We start from the raw sequence: 14,793 nt of genomic DNA on the forward strand, positions 1-14,793 counted from the left end.
GGCTCCTTTTTCTTCTTTATGCATACTTTCCCTCTTTCAAAGGCCCAGATGGCTCCTGAAACCACTATTCTCATCTTGCATCAACCTCGTAAGGAACCAATGGATTTCTTCCCAGGATTCTTTAAATCAAAACAAAAGAGGGACTAGCCCAAGGAATGATCACTACAGACTGAATTTTGGGCATGGAAGTGGGTTTATATTTGAGAATGACAATCTTAAGTCATACCACATAGGCAACAGTCCTTGTAAAAAGCCAGAACTGAGGAACAAACCTGAGGCACAGTTTAATTTACTGGCTCACCATCAAACAATTAAAAGGAGGTAAACTCAGTATTAGAAGCTAGGTCTGCGGAAACCTGCGGAAGATGCAATGAGAGGCGGTGAGAGTTCAGAGGAATGAGGATGAACCTCTCTTTCTCTTCCCATAGGAGAATGGAGCCCAGACACTGTGCCCATAAAATGCCTCAGAATTGTTGCTGGTGTAAGGCACAGTATGGTACCAACAAGACGGAAGAGGACAAAATCCTCTGATTTTGAAATGATGAGGGACAAAGGAGAAAAATACTCACACCAATGATTCAAAGCTAGGTTTCCTCTGAAATGTCATCCGGTAATGAGAATGATGTTAAAGTCCAAAACTTTCTCAAAAGTAGCCACAAGAAGGTCAGATTGACCAGACAGAATGGGTGCTTTGGGGCTCATCTGCTCCCAAAGTCACTCATCAGACTCAATGCTACTTCTCTCTATGTGCAGGGCTGCCATTGTTCTCCTGAAAACCCATAAGAAATTTTTGATCCTTCTGTTGGCTCAACAATTCTGATTTTTCTGCCTGGCTTATTGATAGTGATTGCTCACGTTTCAAGTAAAAACTGCAAAATAAGGCATCCAGACTTCTTGCATCACAAGGCAGGAAAAGACAATTACTGAAAATCTAAAGAGAGATACATGACTATTCTGCAACAAGTTCCTTAGCTCTCCCACGATCATGGAGCAGATTGGCAGCGGAACTGGAGAGAAACTGTTTTCTGTACTGTATGTCTCACTCACTCATTCACCTGAGGGACTCAGGTTTTGAGGTAATAGAGATGCCAAATCCTTAGCACTTTATAGTATAGAAGGCAGCTCCATAGCCTTCAATGTCAAGAATAAAAACTCATTCAAACCCCTCTAATTTTAAAGATTTTTTCAGCCCCTTTTTTCATCAGAAAATTGTATTGTTGTTGGCCCAAACACCACTTTTTGATTGCCTTTGCTGCTTGCTGTGAATGCAATCTCTAAAGCACTCTGTTTAATCTTTGAATCAGCTCGGGAAGATGGAATTACCATCCCTGGAAAACTGCAGTTTAGTTTCAAGGAACCCGCTGCAGCTGCAACAATAAGATGGAAATGTGGTTTGGAGGAGGCAAGGATTAAAGGTATGGGATTAAGAAACCCTTGTTTGCCCTAGTGAGTTGAATGATCACATAAATCACAGTCTAAACTTGGCTCTGCTCAGCTCATATTAAAGTATGCAGCATCAGAGCCTCCTCATAATCAGGATTTGTCATCTTGAGTATCAGGATGGAAGATGCAGATGCCAAAGAGGGGCCAGGGGGAGAAGTGAGGATGAGAAGGAAGGGAATAATTTTGGAGACAGTGACTACTATTTTGATAGGAACCAGAATATCTGCACTATTTCAAGAACCACATATAAGGACAAAAGCTGTTGGAAATGTGCCTTCTAACTTCAAATTGCGCCTGACCATTAGAACGCTGATAAGGGTTGGGGGACAGCAGCTGGAACTCTGCAGGCTGCTTGGGTTTCCTTTCCTGATATTTATTCGTAGATCACATTTGCAGCTGCTTTTATCTGCTCTTTAGAAGTTCTCGTATTTGGGAAATCATTCATTGTGAAATAAAAACCTATTCATTGACCTGGAAATGTAATTTATTAGTCAGCTACAGAACTAGTTGTCTATTAATGCAAACATATGGAATATGGAACTTTCCATTCTACCCAAGATGCCACTGATGGACACTCAAGTTTATCACACACTGTGATGCCCCCATATTAGTGCCCTGGGCTAAGACATTGAAAATAATACTCTCTTCAAGAGAAAGTAAAACAATACACACAATGCACACACACACACACACACATGCACACACACACACATCTATAATGCAGTAATATGGACAGGGAAATGGGAAGAGGTTTTTGAATAAGAACCAAAGTCATAAAAGAATAACCAGCAAAGAAAAGACAACATACAAATGCAGTTGTAAAATTAAGGCCATTAAGAAATAAGGTATAGCCAGATCTTCTTAAAATGGGGCCAAAGCACATTGGGATTTGGGGCAACAAAAGAGGAAGTTAGGGCAGGGTAGAGGAAACTGTCTCCAGGATAGCTATGGCGTGGTATGTTAGGACACAGCAAGCTTAGGTGTGCTATGGTACCAGCTGGCCCCAAACCAGTAGGCAAGGCAAGGTACTGAGAAGTTCCAGGCAGCAGTGGTGGGTGGTTGTGTGGGTGACAGTCAGAACTGCAGAGGCATGGGGCCCGAATACAGACTAGGCTGTGTAAAGGCCACAGCCAGGCAAAATGAAGTTTATAGTGTGTCCTAGCTCTATGCAGAGCCAGGAGTTCTAGGCAGGATAACCAAGCAGATCAAGCTAGAATCAAGACATCTAGATGGGCGCAGTTCTGACAGAATGAGGGTGATGAGATGATACTTCCACTTTAGGGCTACATTAGGCCTGTGGCTCAATCTCTGAATGTGAGATCATGCTGGCAATCCAACTTTATTTCAAATCATACTGGAGGGCAGAGCTGAGGCTACCTGTCTTGGTCAGGGTTGGACCATGTGTTGGCCCTATAGTGTTACTTGTCTGCCCAACAGTCCTTCCTTTGGGAATAACTTTTCTGTGATTCAGTGTGGTTTGGGCATTGCCCTCCCAGTGCAAAAGGGTGGGAATATGTCTCAGATCTGGCCAGTCAGATTCCCTTATTCCCTAACCTACAGTGATTAATCCAGAGATAGGCATATGGCACAAGCCGAGCCAACTCTTCTATGGAAGGTCTTCTCCTACTACTAGTGTTTATTGAGTGCTTACCCTGTGCTGGGAACAGTTTAAATGCTTCAGATGCATTATCTCATATAATTATCATATAATTTGATAAGGTAATGCTATTATTATCACCCCTTTACAGATAAAGAAACTGAAGCAAAGATAGAGTAACTTGTCTAAGATCATACAACTAGGTGGTAGAGATAGACTGTGTAAGTAGGCAGTCTTGTCCCAGAGCTTGTGCTATTAACATGAAAGGAAAGACATACTTCCCTGCTCTAGGATTGTAAACTATAATGATAACATAACATAAGCTGGAACTGTAAGTGTCCACCTTCCCAGGCCACAGAGTGGGAGCTGTCTGCAGTAGAGGAGAATGAGGCCATATATTATGAAAAAAAGGGAAAGAGATCCTCATGATATGGTTTGAGTGCCTGGATCTAGGCATGCCTGAAGCTATTCAACTCACGGACTTTTCAGTTACATGGACCACTAAACTCCCTTTATTGCTTAAACTAGCTAGAGTTGGGTTTTTGTCACTTGCAAACAAGAGTCTTGACTAATACAGGCTTGTCTGTAGGGTACTTCAGTATGCAGTGGGGAGCCTAGAGAAGATGAGAACAGGAGGAATGAGTCAGAATGTGTTAAAAGCAGGTTGGCATCCTACAACACGCATGCCATTGTTGTGGCATTCCACAGTGCCAGTTGTCCTTACCTTACTATTGTGCCCTGCTTCAGCTGACGGTCTATAAACCAACTGTCTCTGCACAGACACAGTCCACTGGCCCCTGGAGAGAAGTCTAAAGCTAAAGCAATGCAAGGCTATCATCTCACCAGGAGAAAATGTTTACTCTGCCTTATCAATACCTGGATTTATAGCATACTGCAAATAACCTGTAGAATGCTGGTTGAACACAAAAAGGCCACACCCAAGAAACTGTGAAAAAACAAGACAATTGCAAAGCTTGTGCTTTAAAATATACCTACGCATCTCCTTTAAAAGGTTGGGGGATTTGGCAATTGGATGGTTAGTTCGTCCCTCTGGAATAGCTAGACAGATTCAATAGTTATTCCACCTTTGACTAGTTTGAAGTGTCCTTTCCAGGTTCCTGCACTGCAGAGCACTGGGCCTTTGTGTGGCTTGGCCTTGAGGTTAATACAAGCGAAACTCTTAGAGCTGTATCTGGCACGTAGTAAGTGCTCATTAACCAAGCACCATTCTTTTCTTCTCTTCTTGGTTTTCCAAAGATTCTACAATACTGGTATTACCTTTCCAATTAAAAAAATTATAATAAGTTGCTGATTCTCCCCAAAGGAAGCACAGATTCTTTACTTGGAAATAATTCCCTGCAAAACTGGCTTTATGGACCAGAAGCAATTTCTAAACCTGATAACAGATTCTGTGGTGAAAATAAATGAGGAGGGCTTTAACAACTGTATGAACTACTGGGAGAAGCTCCAATCAATATTCCCACACGTGGACAAGGGTTGAGCTGAAAAAGACTTTTAATTCAAAGGTCAAAGCTTGACAAACAGGCAGGGCATGGTGGTTCATGCCTGTAATCCCAGTACTTTGGGAGGCCAAGGTGGGTGGATCACCTGAGGTCAGGAGTTTGAGACCAGCCTGGCCAACATGGTGAAACTCCGTCTCTACTAAGAATACAAAAATTAGCCAGGCATGGTGGCAGATGCCTGTAATCCCAGCTACTTGGGAGGCTGAGGCAAGAGAATTGCTTGAACCGGGGAGGCAGAGGTTGCAGTGAACTGAGCATGCCACTGCACTCCAGCCCGGGCAACAAGAGCAAAACTCCATCTCAAAAAATGAACAACAACAAAAAAACTAACTAGAGAAACTAAGGCAAATGAATGCCAAGAGTCACACAGCTGATGAATAACAGTGTTGTGATTCAAAGATCAGGTTGGGAGACCAGATGTGCTGGCTCACGCCTGTAATCCCAGCACTTTGGGAGGCCAAGGCAGAGGATTGCTTGAGCTCAGGAGTTTGAGACTAGCCTGGGGAACATGGCGAAACCTCATCTCTGTGAAAAAATTAGCTGAGTGTGGTGACGCACCACTGTAGTCCCAGCTACTTGGGAGGCTAAGGTGGGAGGACCACTTGAGACCAGGAGGTGGAGGTTGCAGTGAGCCAAGATCACACTACTGTACTTCATCTTGGGTGACAGAGCCAGACCCTGTCATAAATAAATAAATAAAGAAAGGAATACAGATCAGGTTAGTACAATTAAATTGTGGCGGCCTCTTGGTCTCCCTTGACAATGAAATTAATCATATCCCTATTTTTTAGTGTGTTATAATCTGAGTTTTAAAATCTGAATTAATTATCATGATTTTCTCTGTCTTCCTATAAACTCATTTGAAAAGCAGAAAGTGCTTGGTCAGCAAGAACCTTCAGAACTTTGCAGCTGAAAGGAACTTTAGAAATCAAACAGGGGTGAGGAAGACTGGATTAAACAGATGTCTTTACCGTAGGCCTTCTCAGAGTCTTTGTTGTGCTAGCATGCACTTTGATTCTCCAATATATAACCTTTCTCAAACTTATTTGACAATGGAATCTTTTTTCCTCAAAATTATTAAGATCTTGAGGTGTCCTGAACACCATGTAGGAAGTGGTATAATAAATCTCTAGAGTCCCATCCTGGGCTCACATTTGGTTCTGTAAATCCTAATTATGTCCCTGTAAGCTGAGGCCTAGAGTGACAAATCCTTCATCTCAACTCCCTCACTACCCCGGGGAGGAGGGGAAGGCGGTTGTGGGGGGAATGGGAGGCCTACTGGGAACTCCAGGTTCCTATTCTCTCAGGCCCTCAGCATGTAGGGAGGGAGAAGCCAGAAACTGCAGCTGCCGCCCCAGGCCCCCAGACTCCATTCCCTTCACTGTAGCTTTGAATTCCTCCCGTGTGTAATTATAAAGTATGTGTTCAGTTATTTACTTTCCCTGTTCCATGCAGAGTGTGTTACTGAATAATACAGTTCACAAGTAAATCCAGCTTTTCTGCTGCAAGGTCTGAATTAAAAAGATTACAACCCTCTATCATTCCAGTTTTAAAAGAAACCACTACTTACGTAGCTTAAAAAAAAATGGAAACAATGATTCTCTGTTCTCTCAGAAATGCAAGCAAAATTGTAGAATTAAGACGTTTACATGGATTTTGTTGTTTCTAACAGCCTTAAATTGCCTCATTTAGGAAGGGTAAAAAATAAAATGCCCATGTTTCTTGGATTTCCAGGAACTGAGTCTGGCAGCCGGTTCACTGTTGTCTTCTAGAATTTGAAGCAAGAAAAATTATAACCAAACTGGTGTCAATTTGCTCTATTTATCTTGGGAATTAACTTCAAAGCTTAATTGTCAGAGACAGTGACCTCTATACTCATGAAAATCCCCAGGGAATTACAAAAGCAGACTACTTGAGTGGAATGTGAATGTCATTCTGAGAACAGGCCTGCACAGCGCCTGAAGGAAAATGCTTAGCCCAAGAAGGATGGAGCTGACCCTACAAGCTTCTGTACTTCATTTCTCAACACTCAGATCAAGTTCCTAACCCATGGCTTCTGTCTGACCCATGTTTCTGCCACTGAGCTGGTTCCAGAATTGCCTGTGGATGTTCCCTGCCACAGAGAGACGAGGTATCCTTGAAATCGGCTGAGCTCAAGTGCAACCACTGACACCACTCCACTCCTGAAGACTTCCAAGGAGGTAGTGCAGTGGCCAAGGGATGAGCTGAAGTAGTTCTGCTTGTGTAGGAAGGCCCCTGGGCAGTGTTTTGTCTGGAAACTTCCCCTTAATCTGGCAGAATTTGGAACAAATGTTTGGCTGAAACCATATACTATCAAATTAATAGAACAATTGTAGGATAGAGAACAATAAGTCAGAAAACAAAAATGCAAGCATACAGCTCATAAAGTCTACTTTATGGAAGTAAGTAGAATGCTGAAAAAGTACACATTGTGTTCCGTGGAATAACCACTCCTACCCCCACCCGGCCTGCTCCAGCCTGATCCCTCATGCACATACTTAACTTATAACAAAAGGAAGAGGAGAAGAAAATCATTTGGGCAAATAATGTCCAAGCCTCTGCTGTGGTCAGTGGTAAACCCAGATACTCAGCAGATAACATCATGGTTGTAATGAGGTAACAGTGAACAGCCAGGAGAGGCACTGACTTTTGGTAACAGCCATTTTTGTTAAGTACAAAACACTTTGCTGACTGGCCCCGCCCTAAATCATTGCCTTGTAAGAAAGGAGCCCTGTCAGAACAAAAACAATCATGCTGTACTAGATGATTCTCTGGAATACACAACAATCTCCTTTCCTGGATCTGTCAGTGCAACTTAAGAGCTGGGAACTGTGGTTAAGTATACTTTCTTTTACTCTAAAAGATAGAGCTCCTTAATTGATTTCGCCTTGACTAAGGAATGGTCCCTCTTGCTCCAGGAATGTTGTTCCTTTTAACCAAAGCACAATTTTGGGATGGACTTTAATGAAATGATGAGGTAAGCGGAGACTTGCAGTTAGCAAACCAGATAATCCAAATAAATTCTGGTAGTCAGATACCGAAGCCAGATCAACCAAATGCCTGGATCCCCAATTGATCTAAACAGGCCTCCAGGATAGTTCACTCCTGATGGTAACAAAAATTAACAGTGGAAAATGGAAGAGAGAATTTGGGAATCATGCAGAGTTTATCATCTCAGATTGGGAGCAAGTGAGAAGCCAATGAAAGGGGAAAAAAAGTAAGAGAAGATACTATGAGTAGGAAAACAGTTTTTATGATTTGGCATCTAAGAAAAACAAGGTAGTTGGGAGTAGTGCTTACTGTTTTCTAAGATTTATCTATTCTTAGTTATTCCTAAGCAACATTTTGGATCAATAGTTCTCAAACAGCCAATTTAAGGATCCATGAAGGCTAGTCATTGGAGGAGGTCTTTAAATATCAATAGCTGGATTCCCAGATCTAGCTCTAGAGCAAGTCAAGTATATAACCAGGGAAACAGTACTCCCCAGGTTTAGTAGATAAACACTCGACTTTCAAAAACATTTGGATAGGAAGAGATAAGCAACAGGAAGCCATTGTAGGTGTTTAATGAATCAGAGGAAAGTGATTTAAAAGGGCTTTAAGGAAATTATCTAGCAATAGAGGCACAGTGGCCTGGAGTAGTTCTTTCCAAATTTAGTCTATAGGCAAATCACCAAGGGAACTATCTTGTTAAAATTCAGATTCTCATTCAGGAGGTCTGCTGCATTACTAAACAGCCCCCAGGTGAGGCCAATGAGCCTGGTCCTCCAGCCATGCTTCGAAAAGTTAGGGCCTGGGAGGACAGCTGGGGTTGAATGGAATTCTGATACTCAGAGGCTATTGATATGGCCAATTACTCTGCTGGAATCAAGTCACCACTTTTTCCCAGAGCCAAATTCCAGCTTCAATCTAGACGGTTACCTGGTCATAAGAGAAAGAACCTTTTGCCTGAAATCAGGAGCCCCAGGTCTGTGCTGTGGAAAAGTCAGCTAGTTTGAGGAAATTAGTTTCCGCCTGAGCCTCTGTGGCCACATAGGTAAAATGAGAGACCTGGGTTATATCATCTCTAAACTACATTCCATGATCCTAAATCCTCTAACTCCAACACATACAATGGGGTCAGACCAAGTTACGTGACCTTTTGTAACTCTGCAGGTTATTAGGTATTGTATTCTAAAGAGTCAGCATGAGTATTTTACAACCTTTGGTATGTTTGTTGTAAAACATACACGTCCTTCCTATATATCAGTTGTGTACATTACTATTTAGACATGTAATAACACCCTAAAAAGGGAAAATACATTTGTATGTGGGGAGTTGATAAAAGAAAATACTATTGTATACAGACTGAAAAACATTATCCTTTATTTTTAAAATATTGTAAGCACTGGTATAAACAAGGCATAGCTTACAGATGTGCGTAAATCTGCACAAATTGTGCACATTTGCTATTTGGAGGGGGAAAATGGATTTTAAAAGTTGTTTGGACTATATGTTCTTTTTCTTTTTAGCAGAGTGGGGAGTCAAAAGAATTGAATTACAGGGTAGAATATAAAAGATCTCCTTTAAGGAAATAAATATGTAATAGGAACTATCTACTCAATTCTCTCAGGCATGGGAAGCCCTCGGGGCTCATGTAAATTGTATATAAGTATGTCTTCAGTGTCATTCCAGATGTTTTTTCAGGGAAATAATCCCTCTCCCCATATATTGGCATCAACACCCTGCATGTAACCTCCATACTCAAACTTGCCCCAAGCCAAGCAGCATCCTGAAGAGTGACTCCAGGTGAGACTGGGGAGCTCTAGGCCCTTCCTGCCACCCTCCCTCCATACCTGGAAGATCATGTTACTAAATATACTTCTAGGCTTGAAAGAGAGAATAGAGCCTGTAAATATTAACACAGGACAAGGCTCAGAAGCAAAGTTAACCCACCAGGCAGAGAGGTCAGGCCAGGACAATTTTAAATGGTAATTAAGTCTCTCCACACTTATCTTTAGAGATTGTCCTTGGGCTCTGGCTGAGCAGGGCCTTCCCCGCTGTGTGTGGGGTCTGCTTGCAGTTTTGACTCTGCCCCTCTGGGGAACCCAAGCTGCACATTTTTTTCTGCAGCCTCTGACTATGAGGTTATATTAATAAAAAGGCCATTCCTGCCTTTAGCAGTTGCCGACCAAGTCTGCTTTATATAGCAACAGAGCCAGGAAGAATCCAGGGCTTCAATACAGGGACTTTTCCACTAGTATATACTGTTTTGTCTTATTTCCTATTCCATCTTCCAAGGAAAAAATGAAGTGCTGCTGCAGAAGACCCAGTCACCAGGCCCACCTGACACCTAGTACATATCTGACAAAGGGAATGCTGCCATGTGGTACAAGTGGCCTTCCCCAACAATCCCCAGCCAAGTTCCTGAAACCTCTTTTTTCCAAGTCTGACCCACCTTCTTTGTTCACACCTCCCCACTCTAAGAAGAAAGCTGCATATCAGCAGCCACAACTAAGAGTGAACAAAAAGGGGCAAGTAGTGGCAATATGCTCAGGGGTTCCAAAGTAGAATCCTGCCAATGCATATAGTGCTTAAAACCATAAAAGCAGCAAAGGTGTCAGTGAAAACTATCTAGAACCAATGACAGTGATTATGGTGCCAACACATATAAGATGACATATATAGGCCAGGCACGGTGGCTCATACCTGTAATCCCAGCACTTTGGGAGGCCAAGGTGGATGGATCACCTGAGGTCAGGAGTTCAAGACCAGCCTGGCCAACATGGTGAAACCCCATCTCTACTAAAAATACAAAAATCAGCCAGGTGTGGTGGCATGCTCCTGTAATCCCAGCTACTCGGGAGGCTGAGGCAGGAGAATAAGCTTGAACCCAGGAGGTGGAGGTTGCAATGAGCTGAGATTGTGCCACTGCACTCCAGCCTGGGCAACAGAGCAAGACTCCATCTCAAAAAAAAAAAAAAAAAAAAAAAGATGACATGACATATATAAAGAACAAAGCACAAGGCCCAGACATCCTATGGCTGAAACTGTTGGTTGCCTCCCTAGATCCATTCTCCTTTTCTTCAGTAATAGAAGTCTGAATTTAAGCTGGGCACATGACTACCCAGGGTAAAGACTACATTTCCTAGCCTCCCTTGCAGCTAGATATGCCTGGTGACTAGGTTCTGCTTTCTGTGGAGTCTCCTTAGAGGTGGGAGGTGCAGGGGCTTACCCTCCTTCATGCCTTCCTTCTTGCTATGGGTCAAAATGCAGCTATCTTGGACCATAAAGTAAGAGTCATGGCTTGAAGTTGGTGAAACCACATGATAGAATGAGCCCAAGTACCTGATAATGAAGAAGCTATCCACCATATTGATGCTGGCTTGTCTATATTTATGTGGGAGAAGTCAACTTCTCTGTTGTTTAGACCCATGTTAGTTTGGATTTTCTGATACACACAGCTCAATCGTATTTTAATACAATCTCCTTCCTCAATGCCTCATACATCAATAGCATCCCCAAATTAATTGCATCATTATTTCATTAGAGAATAGCATCCAAAATAATAACTTAGAAGCTTAAAAGAACCTATTCATTATAGATTCACTCCATGTATTCTCTAATTGCAATTAAAACAAGATTATAATAAAATATAATGCACGGTACTGTATTCCTACTTTTCAGTAAAAAATGAAAATGTAGACATTTTCTCTTGGTAAAAATCTTACTGTCAAAGCAGATGAGTAACTTTTTCTCTAACATTTGTTGCAACAGCTTAAATTGTATACTCTTGATAACCAGATAATAGGTATTGAGTCAAATTTCTTCCCCTTGGTCTCCTCTCCAACTTCTTACATGGATAGGAGGAATAATTTTGTAACGTCAGTTCATGTTAATGGGTAAGAAAAAGTCATAACCACTAAGAGCATTAATATGGATCCATGTTATTTATTTATTTATTTTATTTATTTATTTTTTTTGAGGTGGAGTCTCACTCTGTCGCCCAGGCTGGAGTGCAGTGGTGCGATATCAACTCACTGCAAGCTCCACCTCCCGGGTTCACGCCATTCTCCCACCTCAGCCTCCCGAGTAGCTGGGACTACAGGTGCCTGCCACCACGCCCAGCTAATTTTGTTTTTGCACTTTTAGTAGAGAAAGGGTTTCACTGTGTTAGCCAGGATGGTCTCGATCTCCTGACCTTGTGATCCACCCACCTCAGCCTCCCAAAGTGCTGGGATTACATGCGTGAGCCACCATGCCTGGCCTCCATCCATGTTATTTAACCCTCAGAATATCCTTAATTTGCAGATTCAGACACAGAGGGTTCAACAAGCAACATGACTTGCTAAACATAATAGAGCAATTAACTAGGGATCTTAGATCCAGGTTTTCTGATGCATACGATATCATAATTGCCTATTTACTTGTACATCTTCCCAGTAGACCATAGCTCCAAATTCATTATTGCATTCCCAGTACCTACCACAAGGCCTACCATACCAAACATCCTCAATAAATGCATATTAAATGAATTACCAACTCTAAAATACCACTCTGCTATTGCTCCCTTGCTCTGCAAGGGTCCTACAAACCAATGCCCTTAATATATTCCAGGTCACTCCCAGGCCATAAGGCTTGTCAAGAGAATGTGGTCAAGGATGAGACAGAGAGGGAGCAGGACTAGTGAACACACCCATATGACACACTTGTTCTCCACACTCTCCTGGGCCTGGGCGGGCCCACCACGTAGGGCATTTGGATGTATGCCTCATGGCCTGGGAGACAACTTGCACTTAGTGTACTTTTCCAGGAAAAGAAAAAGACAACCATGGTCTAACACATTAGAAACACTGCTGCCTGGTGTTCTGACATCAGAGCATCCACCCAGTTTGATTCCTGGAGGCAAGCCCACTTGCAAAGCATGGGCCAGGGATGGTATGTGGGAAAGGACAATGGAAGAGGGGTTTGGTGACTGAAAAGTGAAGTATGTGGCTAAGACATGCAGTGTGAGCAGACACGGTGAAGTGATTCATTGAAGTTTTCTGTGTTTTGGGCTCAGAGGCAAAGATAACAGAGCTCATCACTTCTTGTAAGACCAGTATTCTTTGAAACTTTGATCTGAGCTGGTCCTGCTCCAAATTCTCCCAAAAAACTATGAGGATGCGGCCAATCTAGCTTTCTGCCACTTCCCTTACTCCTCCTCCAGCAAGTGTGCCAGAAGAAGAATGATTTGTTTTTTCTCTGTGGCTCCTTACAGTCAGGAAGTGAGAATCAGCTTGAGTGAGCTATGGTCACCAATCACAAGGAATCCACAGTGGAATTATCACCTGGCATGATGTGAAATAACATCATTATAAAATGTTGTCTTCCAGTTGGAAAGCCAGAAGTTAAGCCTGTGCTGGCATTCACTTTCTAATAAATGGGCTGGCTTAAACATTGATTTTCTCTCCTTGACTTATAAAAATGACTAAAAATGTAAGAGAGAATTCAATAAATGTTTTAAAGATTGCCATTAAATACAAATACTTTAACAATTTAACAAAACCAAGGGGATCCAACCTTAAAATTCCACCTTCCTTGTCGTCACTTCTACCCCCAAGTCAGGATGAAAGTTCAAGGTTTCAAAAAATAGCACAATTGCCTCTTACCTGGTACATAGTAGACACTCAAGAAAACTGTTGAAAAGGAATTGTATGTGCCTTATGAGTTGGTACTTCACAGGATTTTTAGAGTTGGCTTGACTTGGATTAGATTCAAGAATACTGTATTAACCCTCCAGGGGAATATTCACAGGCAAACGGCTACAAGGATATACTACATTTTCCTTTGCTAAAACTTGTATCTGCATTCAAATATTGGCCTTGGCATTTCCTAAGGGCTGGCTGCTTCGAATGTTACTATATCAAACCATCTGCACTGGGAAGCAAAATTCTGTTAAGAAATAGAATCACTGGTAGTAAAGAGATTACCACATTCCTGACCACTGTAACATCTTATATTTTGAGAATCCCCATAAGAAAAGGTCACTTGAAAATAGCAACTCTTTGTCAAAGTGGAGATCATGAATACTTTTGTACAATTTATGACTATGGTCAGTAGGAAAATTCATTTTTGTTTATATGCGTTTTCAGTGGCTTCCCTGCACTGACTCACTAAAATTAAAGCTTAAAAAAAAAACTAAAAAACTTGAAAATAGATGATGACAAGAGGCTTCTAGTTAGACGGGATTTTTGGGAGGCAAAGTGCCTTCTATTGTTCACTGCCCAAAACTAGAAAATCCTGAAGGGAAGCAAATGGTCCAGTGGAGGCAGCTCTTTGGCTGAGGAGAGAAGTTCAAGTGAAGGTCCTAGAGAGAAAGTGCAAAGTGAACAATCATAAGGGAAGTTGACTTGGCATAAGAAGACTAGACAGTGCCAGTGTCATTCAGATTTTTAGTTGGGGGAGAAGGGAGACAATTTTATACTCCCTCAAGAAAAGCAAAAGGACTTGATTCCATCTTAAGGTGACAAATCAGGACGCCAATGCTGGATGCACTTGAAGGTGGAGAGCTAGGCAGATTGAGGCAGCAGGAAGCAGGGTGGGAGCCAGTGTGCACCAAGTGGGTGAGGGGAACATGTGAGTCAGTTCCAGCTGTCCTCAGACCTTCCTGCCCAGCCTCAGGGTAATCCAGGGGTACAGCGACTCTGAGCCCTGGCCCACCCGTGGTCCCTCGGCTTGTCTCACTCCCTCATCCCTAGTGTCATGCACTCTGACCTATTGCAGGGAGGGTTGGCAAGATGTGGGCAATGTGTGTCAAGATGTGTGTGGAAGTGTGTGCAGTAGACACACAGAATCCCTAAAATGTGATGAAAATAAAAGAATGACATCGGCACGGACAAGGAAGGCAGGCAAGTGTTAAAAATAGTTAGAAACTGTAAAATGAGGTGCGACATTTCCTGAAATCAGTCAGATCTAGTATTAGATAATAGTAATTAACAACAACTGGCCGTGAAAGAAGGCACCCGCACTTTCCCTCCATTGCTCTCCCCACCATCTTACGCCGACTCCTTGCGGGGAGGGGTAGAGCCTTGTTCCCCTAGGTATCCTAAGCACGTTTCCAAGTACTTGAAGGTGATGAACGAGAAATAAGTGAGCGAGTGAATGAGTGAATAAGCTGCCTAAAGCAGATGCGTTTATGCGTGCATTCTCTCGTGTGAAGGAAGAAGGAAGAGGTAGGGACGGAGCAGG

At 42.5% G+C, this 14,793-nt stretch overlaps 1 protein-coding gene and 1 pseudogene across 1 annotated transcript in view; both read right to left on the reverse strand.

Annotated features, from left to right (window-relative positions):
• The window catches only part of STK3 (serine/threonine kinase 3), a 488,063-nt gene that overhangs the window by 470,015 nt on the left and 3,255 nt on the right, over positions 1-14,793 (reverse strand).
• The window catches only part of LOC129486994 (RNA-binding protein 4B-like), a 35,463-nt pseudogene that overhangs the window by 19,886 nt on the left and 784 nt on the right, over positions 1-14,793 (reverse strand).

This window comes from Symphalangus syndactylus, chromosome 7, assembly GCF_028878055.3.
Source record: "Symphalangus syndactylus isolate Jambi chromosome 7, NHGRI_mSymSyn1-v2.1_pri, whole genome shotgun sequence".
Taxonomy (NCBI): Eukaryota; Metazoa; Chordata; class Mammalia; order Primates; family Hylobatidae; genus Symphalangus; species Symphalangus syndactylus.